Source organism: Electrophorus electricus, chromosome 2 (assembly GCF_041902795.1).
Source record: "Electrophorus electricus isolate QZ-2024a chromosome 2, ASM4190279v1, whole genome shotgun sequence".
Classification (NCBI taxonomy): domain Eukaryota; kingdom Metazoa; phylum Chordata; class Actinopteri; order Gymnotiformes; family Gymnotidae; genus Electrophorus; species Electrophorus electricus.
This window is the reverse complement of record NC_137498.1, coordinates 8,037,905-8,052,321: the sequence shown is the minus strand read 5'-3', so window position 1 is coordinate 8,052,321 and position 14,417 is coordinate 8,037,905. Positions and strand designations below refer to the sequence as shown.

Below are 14,417 nucleotides of genomic sequence, written 5' to 3'. Positions count from 1 at the left end.
AGCCGGTCAAAACGCATCCAAGTATTAATAAATGTCTCCTAGACTAGTCGGTGTGTCGTATAACTCACTGTGAACTAGACAAGTGAAGAAACACGTCACCGGGAAGCGACCTGGATGAGGTTTGAGGACATGTAGCTCGATATCTGACTTATTTACAAATCCTATTAGCTATCGTGTTTGTTAGTAATGTTAGCAGCTTTTGTTCTAAACTAAAGGAGCAAAATACCGTCTCCAAACATGTTTTGTCCACCCGGGTTAAGGGAGAATAAAGTAAATTTGATTATTCGCCGACCTGACCCGTTAAGTGGCACTGAAATCTGCGCTGTGGTTCAGTGCGGTAGAGAGTAACCGGTGCTAATTACTTGCTAATTGCTAATTAGTTACTTCAGACCAGCATAAGGTAGGAATTGTAGGGACATTACTAAGACTGACAAAATTAAGAAACAGAGTACAGAGTATTGTCACTCTTACAAGAATTATTTTGCTCTATAAGTCTATACATTTATAAAAACAATATTAGTTTTTTTCTTTTTCTTTGTAATGATGTGGTATGTGAAATGTGCTCACTTGTTTATTTCTGTTTGTGTTATTTATTCCTCACTTGTTCATTCTGTGTACGATGCAGCTCTTGTCCACTACCCACTTCTGTATCCAGCTGCCTGTGACAGAGGTCACACCTCATTGTGGTTGATTGTATATGTGGTGCAGTCCTTTCCATGTGGTGCCTCTGTTTGTTTGCCCAAGGTGGGGGGTGGGGGTGGATTTGGGGGAGACAGTGAGTTTTGATCTCATGAATTTTGACATACAAAATGTCACATGCTGCCTGAAAAAGCAAACACTTCATCCAAACGATTTCAACTCTTTCCAAAATGATATTTTTGCGACAAGCGTCTACACTAATATAACATTAATGGCTTTTTGTACATGGCAACTAGCTTGTGTTTTTTTGTTTCCAGTGTGCAGAGCACAGCAGTCTGCTGTAAAGACCTGTCATAGTACTCATACATACACGTATTTTCACAAATATACAGACTATGTATGCATATTCAGTACACATACACCATAAAGTAAAACACAATTACAAGGGGAAAGTTTAATTTTTTGCATGATCATTACTGCAAGACACATGCTGTATATACTGTAATACATAGAAGATAACAAAATAGGCTTGTAACAATGAAACAAAAATTAGGTTGCATCTTGTCTCCTGCATGGGTTTGGCTACAAGATCTTATCAACATCACAGGTGAAGTGTCTGGCCAGACAGTCGGGGGAAGTGCCATCTGGAGTGACGTATCCACCCCTGACATGCTCCATAATCAATGTCACCACAAGCTTCCTCCGTCACCTGGAGAAGGCGTATGTGTGTGTGGGGTTGGTGATCGTGGACCTTCCATGCTGAAAAGGAACTCAATAGAATTTAGGAATGGAGGGTGTGGTGGAGCGTGATGCACAACAAATCAGGAGTGTTCAGTGTGGAGCAGAGCAGCCTGGTGGAAACTTACCTTGTTGCAGATGACAACAAACCTGGACTGCTCTGGTGCAGTCCCCTAGTGATGGGGAAAGAGTCTGTTGTGTAGTGTGTGGAGGAAGGTGATCATGTGGGCAGTGTTGTAGGGACCAAGAGTGACATGATGATGAATGACATCACTCTGGCTAATGGCTGCACATATTGTGATATCACTCCCATGCTGCTCAGGGACACTGACTATAGTTGAGTGACTCAGATTAGGCTGGACCCCTGCTGAGCTTTCCTGAAACACAACACATGCTTAACCATATGATCAACCAAAGTGGCCCAGATTTCATCCGTGATGGTTCCTTGTCTTCATCCGCTTCCTCATCCTCTCTGTCAAATATTGGCCTCCATTGATATCCAACCAATATAGCTAACTTGTGGCCTCTTTATATTGCTCAGGCTCTGATGTCTAATGGTACAAATCAATCATAAGTGTCTTCACTTATGAGTCCTGTGTTCGGTTAATTGATACATCCATTTATCATTTGCATTTGAGGCTTTTCTATAAGAAACAGGTATTTCTGTTTTGAATTAGGTGTCTAATATAGAGAATTGTGTTTAGCATATTGAAAAAAAAAAAAAAGTGTTTTAGAATTACAAAATGAATGTAAATCAGAAGGTGCTTGTTTTTGTATAGCAGGTCAGTAGACAGGCTACATGAGTTATTGGTTTGTGTCTTGCAAAAAACTGTAATACCATAAAGTGCAGTTTCCCAGCATGTATGTCTTCCCCCTCGCATATGTACTGCTACACTTGGTGCGCTGTTTAACAATTTAGCAATACATAACTAACACACCTAACATAAACATGCGCGCGCACACACACACAAACATGCACTGCTGCTGCAGGATGGCCAGACCCACATATGAAGGACTTGGAAAAAGACCATGTTACACACAGTAAATGTCCTTTCAAAATAATACTTGTAAATACAAGAACCCCCACCCACATACACACTCAGACACATGCTTCCTTTTTGGGTTAGTAGGCTTACAATTCTGCTGTTTTGTTCCTCTCTAAGCATGTGAACAACATGAACGCCCATGAAGACACATCTCACGCCCATGAAGACACACATCCATGTGTTATTTATTCCTCACTTGTTCATTCTGTGTACGATGCAGCTCTTGTCCACTACCCACTTCTGTATCCAGCTGCCTGTGTCAGAGGTCACACCTCATTGTGGTTGATTGTATATGTGGTACAGTCCTTTACATGTAGTGTATGACGTATATGTTTGGTGCTTCTGTGCGTTTTCCCAAATACGGAGTGGGTGTGGGTTTGGGGGAGAGACTACAGTGAGTTCTGATCTCATGAATTCTGACATACCCATCAAATCCAAGACAGTACTACACTATACTACCATGGAGACCTCAGGAGGGGCGGAGCTCACTACCTAAAGGATAAAGAGTTGGATTAGTTTTGAATAAATACATTTGGCAAGACAAGTGGTCCAGGTCCCATTCCTTATGGTCCATATTTGGAATCTAATCTATAAAATATCCCATTTTGAAATCACTGCTTCTCTGATGTCATGAGAACCAGCTCATTTACATATCTCCACCTCTTCGGCCTACAGCAGTTTAACCTCTACCACCTACATTGCAGTTCTCAGACATATTTCAGATCTTAGTGCTTTTTAAATGAAGCACAGGGTAGCCAATCAGAACAGAGCTCATTTATCTTGCATTCTAAAGGTACAGCAACAGAAATGGCCTGTTTAATTCTTAAGGATAAGGAGACGTTAGAAAATAGTTGTGTAAAGCTGAATTATCTGACTTTTGCTGGAAGATCAAGCCACACAAACATTGTAAGAGGACACCAAAGAAAACTATAAAAGAAAGGATAAATGTAGGATATGCGCCCCCTCTAAAGATGTTTAGTATTTGGTGAGATGGGAAGGTGAGTGGCTACAGCTACAGCTGAGGAAGCACCAGGGGCTCCTGTCTGGGTCTCACTGGGCAGCCATATACAGGGCAGCTGTGTACAGAACAAACTCTGAACTTGGCTGAAGGGTGCAGTTTCAGTACCTTGGACAGCAGTCAGACTGTCTTGGAGCTGAAAGATGTTTGGTCTGTGGTATTGGTCTACAACTCTGAACACGTTTTACTAAAGTCCGTCCTTATTCAATCCTTTTTATGAAATCTGCATCTCTAAGTACAAACCCCATCTCTAGGGAAACATTGAAACAAAAAATGACAAAAAAATTAGCAAACCATTAGTCATTAGATTAGAACATATTCCATCACTGATACACCCTGATCAAACTGGTTTCATCAAAGGTAACACTCAACCATTAGCATGCGTAGACTACTTTACCAAATGCATTAACCTTCACTCCACATATTACAAACTGTTATAGTCACACTGGACGCAGAGAATGCTTTCGATAAAGGAAACGAAGTTTTTTTCTCCTCACGTTGTGTAAAATCCTTTATACCACACCAAAGGTCAGTACTAATGCAATAACATCAAATGTCACAGAGGCACTAGGCAAGGAAGCCCACTCTCTCTATTCCTGTTCTCAAATTAAAAAATGTATAAATGTAAAAATTATTAGTATGTTTGCTGTTTTTGGCCCTTTTTTCAGTTTTTATTTTATTTTGTTGTTGTTACATTGTAGTGCACACTAGCCCACAGCCTAAATTAGTTATGTTACAGATATTCATCAGCAAACAGTCTACCTCTAAAGTGATCTTTAGATGGTTGCCATTATCAGAAACTCTTGTAATTAGCAAATGTGTTTAGTGATGGTCCAAACAGTCACAAAGGAGCCACAGAGCCACCCTGGAAATGGAGCACAAGGAGCACAACCCCCTGCTGACTGCTTTAGTGATTCTGTCTCAATGGTAGATCTCTCAGCTTCTCTTAAGTAGTTTTTACTTCATCGTATGACAAGTTACAACATGATCATAGATGGCTGCATTCCACCTGTACTTTATGAATATGAAAGTTGTCAGACAATCCTCAGGTTTACCTGATTAAATGAGCAATGTTTATTTTGATCAGCATGTAGTCTAGAGATCTTCTTGTCTGATCTCTCTAATATTTGCTAAGCTATACATTGTTTGGCCTTCTGATCAGTAAGTGTAGGTGTGAAATGATGTGACCACATCACTGTGTAGCACTACTACTTACTGCAGGATCACTTTACTGAGGATGGGGACTGAACACTGGGCAGCTCAGGAGGAAGTGATGACACTAGAAAGACACTGTTTCACTGTTAGATTTAGTCTGCATGTAAGAAAGAAGTGGAGGATTAATTTGTTTTGCACTTGAACACACTTCCCCTCTACTATGGACATTAGTGGGTGGTGAATTTCATTGGAGTTCTACAGAGAGAGCTGTAGCGTTCCAGGTCATAGTTGCGTGGTGATTCCCACAGACAGACTGTAGTCTGAGCTGCAGTTTTCAGAGCGTTCAGTACACTGTAGTTTTGTAGAGTGTATAAGATGTGTAGCAGCGTTACTGCTGTAGCTGTGTTTTTATCGGCAATGATGTGCCGACGAAGTCCTATGAAGCGTTCGAGGTTCTTCCTTATTGTACTGCTAAAGAATTCGAAGCATCGAAAGCTTGACAAAACAGCGACACCTGGTGGTTTTCAGAAATTATAGCAGCCATAGATTCAAAACTGCGCAGCTCTAGAAATAACACTGCACCGCCATCATATTTAATTTTTTTATAGGTTTTTTTGATCAGTAATGATGTTTAGACATTAAATTTCTGAATTAACTTGTTTAAAATCATTTTTCCTTTGCATATGAAAACGCAGCACAGTAAAGTGTTGCAAACTACACAGGGAGAGAACGGGTTGACGTTATGAAACATTTGTTCTCCCCCTTGGCCTCTATATTTTCCACATTTCCAATTTGTTTTATAGCTTATAGAACAGTACCAAACTTAGGAAACAGTCTCACCCTCATCCTGTGCTTCGGTGACGTTTGAAGCTTCGACCATCATTAGTCACGTGTTGTTAGTACCTTTAGTGGTAATGTTGGTGGTATTAGTAACTGTAGCGCGGAAGCGGCGCTGAGCGAGAGCGAACACACCTGTGAAGTGCCGACGCCTTGCATGTTACGCGAAACGGAACTAACGAGGGAAACCATTACGATCGTGACAAACTGAATAAAGAAACACTGAACAAAATCCAAGACAGACAGCAATACCGGGTAAACATTAACGGAAAAGCGTAGACGGCAAACACAGAAAGAGAGTACAAATGAGACCTAAACAAACAAAACAGGAGTAAGGAGCAACACAGGTTCTTATCACAAACTAAATGAAAGACAGAAACACTCTTACCATGACAAAGCGCAACCAACACCGTCGCGAACTAACCAATAACCGAAAGAACCATATTAACGAAGTCGACATGAGAAACAATAACAGACAAACACGATACGTAGGGACGGGGTTTTATAAGACTATAATCAGGGATAAATTAGAAACAGCTGGAGACAAAGGGGAGGAGACAGGGACCCATAGAGAATGACGAAAACCCGGAAGTTACTAGGTTGCCTGGGAAACGGGGAATGCTCCGGTCTGTAGACGCGACAAACTGATACAAGCTCCGGGACGCTGTGTGATCTGAGTTTCGATGCCTTAGTATCAAACGTTATATCACTCTTTGGTTTCTGCACAGTTCTTAGATCGTTCGTCTGCCATTTTTTGGTGTTCCGTTTAGTTTGCATCATTTAGTAACTTTTGACGTTATGTCTACCTGTTTTGGAAATAAAGAATTTCGTTTACACATGTGCGTCAAGTCCTGCCTCCGCTTCACATTATCGTTCTGAAAACTGCACAGTGTGCAGATCATTGAGAGAGAGAGAGAGAGAGAGAACATGGATATGACAGAAGATGAAGTGGGTGGCCAAGGCAGGAATGGGAGGGAGGGAGAGAGAACAAGAACAAGCCTAAGGGGGAGAGATCTCCAAATGTACCTCTTCAGCCCATCAACTCTGCTCCAGCTCCACTCTCAGCTCTGCTCCAGCATTAACGCCACACGGTTCAGAGTTTCTTTAGTCTGATCTTGATTGTTCAACAGCAGAGTTTGTCCACCACTGACCAATCAAAGAGTGACCACATACGAGCAGCATCCCTGTCATACCACATCCAAGAGGAACCCACAGCTCATAGAAGAGTGATTTACAGTCCTGAATAACAATTGATGAATAACAATATCTCTGTAAGAGACCACAGATGACCACAGCAGTTGGTGGCAAACAAGAACAAGACTTCATAGATGAGAGTTTGGCCTACACATATGAATATGTTATACTATGTCATTTCAACCAAGAAAATCATGTCATGATAAATGAAGTTGTAGCTCAGTCTCCTCAGTGTGTACATTTCTCAGCTACCTTTATGAGTGCGTTATGGAATTTGTAGTTCATGAAGCATTTATGTACAAAGTCTTGTATGTTTGCTTTTTTTTTTCGTAGCTCAGTTTTGTAGCTGGTTGGGTTGAGTCTTTAAATTAGAATTTTCTGTAATGTCTATGGAAGTACTGACCAATATGCGTCCAGATCCAAGACCGCTGAATAAATGTGTGGTCCCTGTTCATCCCCTATTTAGGTTAAATTTAAAGGCAGCATCAGACACTGAATTTTCAGTATAAAGTGTCAGTCACACCGCACATGAGTAAAATCTGCCTGGCAAAAAAGTTAATTCACTTGAACAGACAAGAATGCAAAAAATGTGGAAATTTGCTTCCCGTAGTGAGTAATCAGGAGGCAGACAGATAGACTATTAGACACAATTTACCTGCCATTGACTAATTAGATTAGATTAAGAATGACCTCATGCAAGATGTTTCTTTTCACATTTTAAGAGTAAAACTAACAGGAACAGGCCTTTGGTAATATGTAGATGCTGAAAGCAACAGTACATCTGTGGTGTGAGTAGAGTTCACATTCCTAGAGGTGGAATGATATTCTTACAATGCCGGCTCCAGTTTTGGCTACTAAGCACAAGACATCAATCATGCAGACAAATTGCCCACCAAATATGGAAAGATCCAGTACTCAATTTGAACATGAATGGAACAAATCCTCACTAAGTTCTCATGGACTGCATTGTGGGTAATAAAATGCTCTGAAAGTAAAATGCTCCTTTAATCATCTGTTAAAGTCTTCTTGTTCTAAAGCCTCATGCAGCCCATTTTTAGGCCCCTCTCCACTGCAGTGTAGCTCTTCAGTCTCCATCAGCAGGGCTTTAGTGAACTCTGCTCATAATATAGCAGGTTTAGCTTCACCTGCTATTTTCATTAGTAATAGAAACGATCCCTTTGACCCGTTGAAGTAGTTTGGGTGTTATAGAAAAATGAACTGACCAAACAGCACTGAGGGAGGTCATTTTAGGTCACTCCCACTGGCAATCACATTTTGTCTCTATGACAACGGACTGAAACGTTCAAGTTACAATGATGACGTTCTCACTGATGATGTGAAACTATCTGCTAGATCACTGACTGATAAAGAAGAAAGAGGACATACCAAATGACAATGTATTAAACCCTACAGGATCACTACCGCCCTGTCGCCCTCACATCAGTCGTGATGAAGTGCTTTGAAAAGCTAGTTAGAAACTTCATCACATCTTCACTGCCAGCCTCCACGGACCCACTGCAGTTTGCATACCGCCACAACCGCTCCACTGACGATGCGATTGCACATCTGCTCCACACTACACTGACTCACCTGGACGAAGGGAGGGGAAATTATGTTAAAATGCTATTTGTCGACTACAGTTCAGCATTTAACACTATCATTCCCTCCCTACTCACTACTAAGTTGGGAGATCTAGGACTGCATACATCCCTGTGCGACTGGATCTCCAACTTCCTAATAGACAGACCACAATCAGTACGGGTGGGCAACTGCGCCTCATCCACCCTCACCCTCAGCACTGGAGCTCCTCAGGGTTGTGTCCTACGCCCCCTGCTCTACTCACTGTACACCTACGACTGCACAGCCACTTCCAGCTCTAACACCATTGTCAAGTTTGCTGATGACACCGTTGTCGTGGGTCTGATCTCGGACAACGACGAGAGGGCCTACCTGGAGGAGATTAAACACCTGGAAAACTGGTGCCAGGAAAATAATCTCCTCCTAAACGTCAGTAAGACAAAGGAGCTGATCGTGGATTGCAGCAAGAAGCAGGAGCGGCACTACCAACCTGTGACGATCAGTGGAACCACGGTGGAGAGAGTAGATAGTTTCAGGTACCTTGGTGTTCACATCTCGCAGGACCTGTCCTGGTCCCGCCATACCAGCTCCCTGGCAAAGAAGGCTCGTCAGCGTCTTTACCACCTCAGACGCCTAAGGGACTTCAGACTGCCCTCCAAGGTACTGCGGAACTTCTACACCTGCACTATCGAGAGCATCCTCACGGGGAACATCACAGTCTGGTTTGGAAATAGCACCAAGCAGGACAGACAAGCACTCCAAAGGGTAGTGCGTTCAGCAGAGCGCATCACTCACTCGGAACTTCCTGACCTGCAGACCACCTACTACAAGCGGTGCCAAACCAAGGCCAGGAAAATTGTGAAGGACCCCACCCATCCCAACAATAGACTCTTCTCTCTGTTGAGGTCAGGGAGGCGCTTCCGCTCCCTGAAGGCCAAGACAGAGAGGCTGAAGAGGAGCTTCTTCCCACAGGCCATTCGGGCCCTGAATCAGGGAAACTGATAAACTGTGGGGACCACCACCACGTAACATGACTGTATATCTGTACATCTATATATATAGATTTAGATTTATACTCAATTAACCTGTTACAACAACTGTAGATATGGTACTATACAATGGATCTGTACATTCTGTAGATTGTGTACATATATACTCAACCATATACATTGTACATTGTGTATATAATCATAATATACATATATTGTACATACATTGTTAATATATTTTTGTACATACATAGAATATATATTTATCTGTATATATATTTTTTTCTCTATGCACCCCTGGTTCTCTTCCTCAGTTTGGACAGAGCACTCTCCACCATTTCACTGCGTGTTGTACTGTGTATGACTATGTATGTGACAAATAAACCGAACTTGAACTTGAACTATATATGTGAGGGAGAATGTTGTCATTCTTACTTATATGTGTGTCTGTGTTGGGGATAGACGTTGGTCAGAACTTCATCTGAATGCACTTCATCTCCACTATAACTGTAGTTGTCATATTATTCAGTAGAGTGTAGTTCTGAAGAGTGTGTGTATGGTGTGTATCAGCAGTCCTGCTGTAGCTGTGTGTAGTGTGTGTGTAACTCAGTAAGAATGCAGGTGTGTGTTTATCTGCTCCTTGTGCTCCATGCTGCTGATGGTGAGTGTTACCTTCTCTCTACTTCTGTAGATCATCAAAGATCTACTCAGTAGCTACTTTATAAGAAACACTGAAAACATCTATAGGAGTTCAGTTAGAGACGACATCTCTGACCACCTATAAAAGGCACTTTAAAGGCACATGTGGACACTAGTGCCAATGGGTGATGTTACTGTTTCTGATAAAGTAGGTGCTGAGAATAAAATTGTGCATGTGTATGTGTGTGTGTGTGTGTGTGTGTGTGTGTGTGTGTGTGTGTGTGTGTGTTGTATATTACCTGAACATGTAAGGTAGAATTTAAGATTTGGTTAGTAGGCTGCTTTCAGTTGTAAACCAAACCTTGAACACAATGTGTCATTGTGGTGCAGTTATATCTAATTACATATAACCCATGCATATCGGATTCAGTGCTCAGACTAGAGCATAATAATCAGAGTAAAGTAAGTAGTCAGTACATGGTTGTATAGTAAATGTTACTCTGAACAATCACAAATCTCTGTGTTCTTGAGATAGTTAAGCCATGTTAAAGAGAAAAGAGATGAAAAGACTAAAGAGATGAAACTCAAATGTTGGGACATGCACATGAGGGGATTGATGGTGAAGGTCTTCTACTGGTGTGTTTCTGCAGGCTGTACACTGGAACATCAGAAGATCACAGAGATCACTGCATTCGCAGGAGACTCAGTACTACTGCCCTGTTCCTGCACTGACCCACAAACCAGACCTGAGAGTTTCACCTGGCAGAAACACCAAAACTCCAGTTATACAGAGATCTCCAGTGAGAGTGAACAGTACAGAAACAGAGTTCAGCTGGGTACTGCTCACTCTCCAGGAAATTTCTCTCTACTCATATCACACCTGACTGAGGAGGATGAGGGAGACTACAGGTGTCAAACTAAAGGGAATACACACAAAGACATCAAACTTTATGTTTCAGGTAAAATATTATTCAGAAATACAGACAAATTAAAATCTCCTAAGTAGATTTCACCTGGTGGATCTCCATCATGAACTTCGCTTTTCAAACATACAAATAAATGTAATATAAATACATTCACCACACACTTTATTAGACACATATACATCACATATTACTAAAATTAAAAAACAGGACATTTAAAAATAAAGAAACACCATTACATATTTATGTATCTAACATGTGGACCACATTATCCTCAGATATTAGTCACCAGACACCCTCTGTCACCAGTCTAGAAGAGTTAAACACAACTAACATACATTTCACCTGCCCTCACTGAACACTTTCAGTACCTCTAATAAATGAATGTGTAGGTATAATTATAGACTGTGTCCACCTGGTGTCTTACACAGTTTGTGTGTCACCCTGCACCCAGGACATTACTGGTCAGTTTCTGACCACAGATGTCCTAGTATATGTGGATACTGAACCATTCTCCACACATCAATCCCACTACAGTGCTGGAGGCTTGGTAGTGGGTGTTGTACTGGTATGAGTGGTTCAGGTACAGCAGTGTTACTGGATTCAGTGCTACTGGTAGGCTGAGAGTGTTCTGACAGTGAAAGATATCCAGCCAGCAGTGGTTCAGTGGTCAGACACTGACCATGACTGGAGTTGGAGGATGGTTAACACTAACTGTGTATTACACCAGATGGGCTAGAACCACTGACTCTACAAATACAAGATTTTTCCCATCCATTCATATTTATCAAATGTGACAGAGCATAAACTGTTGCATAAACTTTGTAAGTTACAGAACATCAGAACATCTTTTTGATGTTAAAAATTTGACAAATGGATTTGTTTTGTCTTCATATGATGGTTCACAGAAGAATGTCACTGGTTGTACTGGTTACTTCATAACAGTAGTGTAACATGTCAGTGTTTCTGCTCTCTCTAGTCTGTAAGGATATTGTGAATCCTCCCACAGTGCTGAGTGGATACGTGGGAGGGTCTGTCCTGCTGCCCTGTTCCTGCACTAAACTGCTGGCCAAGCCAAAGACTATCAGATGGAGTTTTATAGAAGATTCAAATGTCATCTACTCAACTGACCAGACAAAGCATTACACTGGTAGAATTAAGATGGTTGCTGCTCCAGGAAATTTCTCTTTATTCATATCTGGTCTGACTAAAGAGGATGAGGGAAAGTACATGTGTAGTATCAGTGTTCACCATACAACTGTCAATCTCAATGTAAAAGGTAAACAAACCACTTTTATATTTAGTGTATGTCTAAAATGTTTTTGACTACATTTAGTGACTGGTCTGTACCAATAACTACTGCACTATGTAAAAACAAATGTATTGCCTAGACATCCTAGTAGCAAATATGGAATAATATGCTCATCTAAAATATGAATCTGAACTCAATGATGCAACACTAATAGATCACAGACCTAAAACACTCAGAAATAAAATATGACGTTCTATTTGTGCTTCACTTTCATCTCTCCATCTTTAATCCAAGGAGCCTTGGTCATGTGGTCAGAAACTGACCAGTGATCTCGAAAATATTCATGGAAACAGACAGGCTACAGTGTCTAACTGTGTGCATACTAGGTGTTTCTACTGGAGTATAAACACACCAGAATTGTGGCTGACTGTACTGTGTAATGAGGTTTAAAAAGCACAATTTCATAAACAGCTCTGGCTTTTTGGGCACCAAACATTAAGAATCAATAAGAAAATATTACAGAGTATTACGTCCCACCTCCTTGCCTCTCTGTAATTATTTGATTTGCTCACAGAAAATTACTGATTTTATTTTTTTTTTTAAAGCAATTCTTCCTGCTTCATAAAGGATGTACAGAGCCCTGTAAGCTCAGACTTTGCTGTCGTTTTACCACCACTGACATACAGCAAACCAAACACAGCAAACTGAACAATTTTGTTTGTACAAATTGTAAATACAATTCTGTAGTATAAAATCTAAAGTTAAACATACAAAATACATAACAGCCCTGAACCCTCATTACTTATAACTGATCACACTTTTCTATTCTGGCAGAGGCTCCATATAAACCTGTAAATCCTCCTCCAGTGGACACTGACACAACAAGTCCAACAGCTTCAACTAAACCTACTACTACAATGACGTCTCCAAATGGTTATAAGACATTCAGTCCATCATCTACCAATGGAGGTAACACACATTGGTTTAACGAGTGTGGGGCAGTATGCAAGTATGAGGTAACCTTGTCTGATGCATTTTTTAATGAAAATGAAAGCACACATGAACATACTGTGCTAATGTTGCATACACAATGTCATACAAGCGAATAAGGCAAAATAACTGACATTAGTGGTTGTACAGGATTGGACTTTATAGGGTAAATAATGAGGGTGAGACTAGACCCAGGTGACGGGGGTAAGTGAAAGGAGAAACACAGGACCCCTGTGTGAGGGCATGAACAACACAAAGCATGTGGAGGAACAAAAACAAACAAAGGAGCACATGGGGAGGAGGATGGTGGTGAGGGGTGTTACAGTAGCACCCACACCCCCCTTAACACGGGGCTCCTGTGTGATGGTGGTGAGAGGTGTTACAGTAGCACCCACACCCCCCTTAACACGGGGCTCCTGTGTGATGGTGGTGAGGGGTGTTACAGTAGCACCCACACCCCCCTTAACACGGGGCTCCTGACATGCATAACAGTTGACAAGGGAGCCTGAGCCCGGCGTCACACAGCAGGGTCTGGAGAACCTGGACAAGGACAGGTGGGAAAGGAGAAAAAAAATGGGAAAGTCCATCGAGTGAGGGGTGGAAACAGGACTTTGTACCACAACCAAAAAACCTGACAGCAGGCTGGACAGGAGACGACTGGGTTCCAGCTTGGGCAGCGGGATGGACGGGAGCCCGGCTGAGAGTAGGAGCACGGGATACAGGATAACAGGAACCCGAACCACAGCTGGGATTGGGACAGTTACAAAGACAGGAATGGGGACAGACAAAGGCAGACACTGGGATTGATAGAATAACAATGAAAGATTGTCAGTTCCAGTACAACAGAGATGTGACAGGAGGTAAAGTGGGTGGCTAGGCCGGGAATGAGAGAGAGAGAGAGAGAGAGAGAGAGAGAGAGAGAGAGAGAGAGAGAGAGAGAGAGACTAACAAATGCCTGAAACTCCAGCACACACTGACAAAACAAGTCCAACAGCTTCAACTAAACCTACTACAACAATAACATCTGAAAATGGTTAAAGGACTACAAATGTAGTCTTAATGACATTGACAATGTCAACTTTTATTAATTACTAATAATATTATCAATATTAATCAATATCAATATTGTCAACTCTGTCAAGTATAATGCCAAAATTTGTAATTAGCAATGTAGCAATGCAGAGACTCATTCATGCTCCATCCTCTTTGTTTTTGTGCCAAAAATACATTTATATTGAATGCTTGTTATGAAAATCATACAATATAATATTAAAAGTGACAAATAATACATCAAATTTTAATTTTGCTTCCTACATTCCCACATGCAGGAAATGCAGACAATTCTCCAGTATACACACGTCATGTCATCTTAGCTGGTGTGGGGGGTTTACTGCTGTTGATGGGATTAGGAGGAGTCAT

The 14,417-nt window shown here is 41.4% G+C and overlaps 1 long non-coding RNA gene across 1 annotated transcript; it reads left to right on the top strand.

Annotated features, from left to right (window-relative positions):
- The first annotated feature begins 10,532 nt into the window (after nt 1–10,532).
- On the top strand, nt 10,533–12,937 carry LOC145660123 (uncharacterized). The gene is made up of 3 exons (XR_014126286.1): nt 10,533–10,792; nt 11,736–12,035; nt 12,843–12,937. It is a non-coding gene; the product is annotated as an uncharacterized LOC145660123 (long non-coding RNA).
- The last annotated feature ends 1,480 nt before the right edge of the window (nt 12,938–14,417 follow it).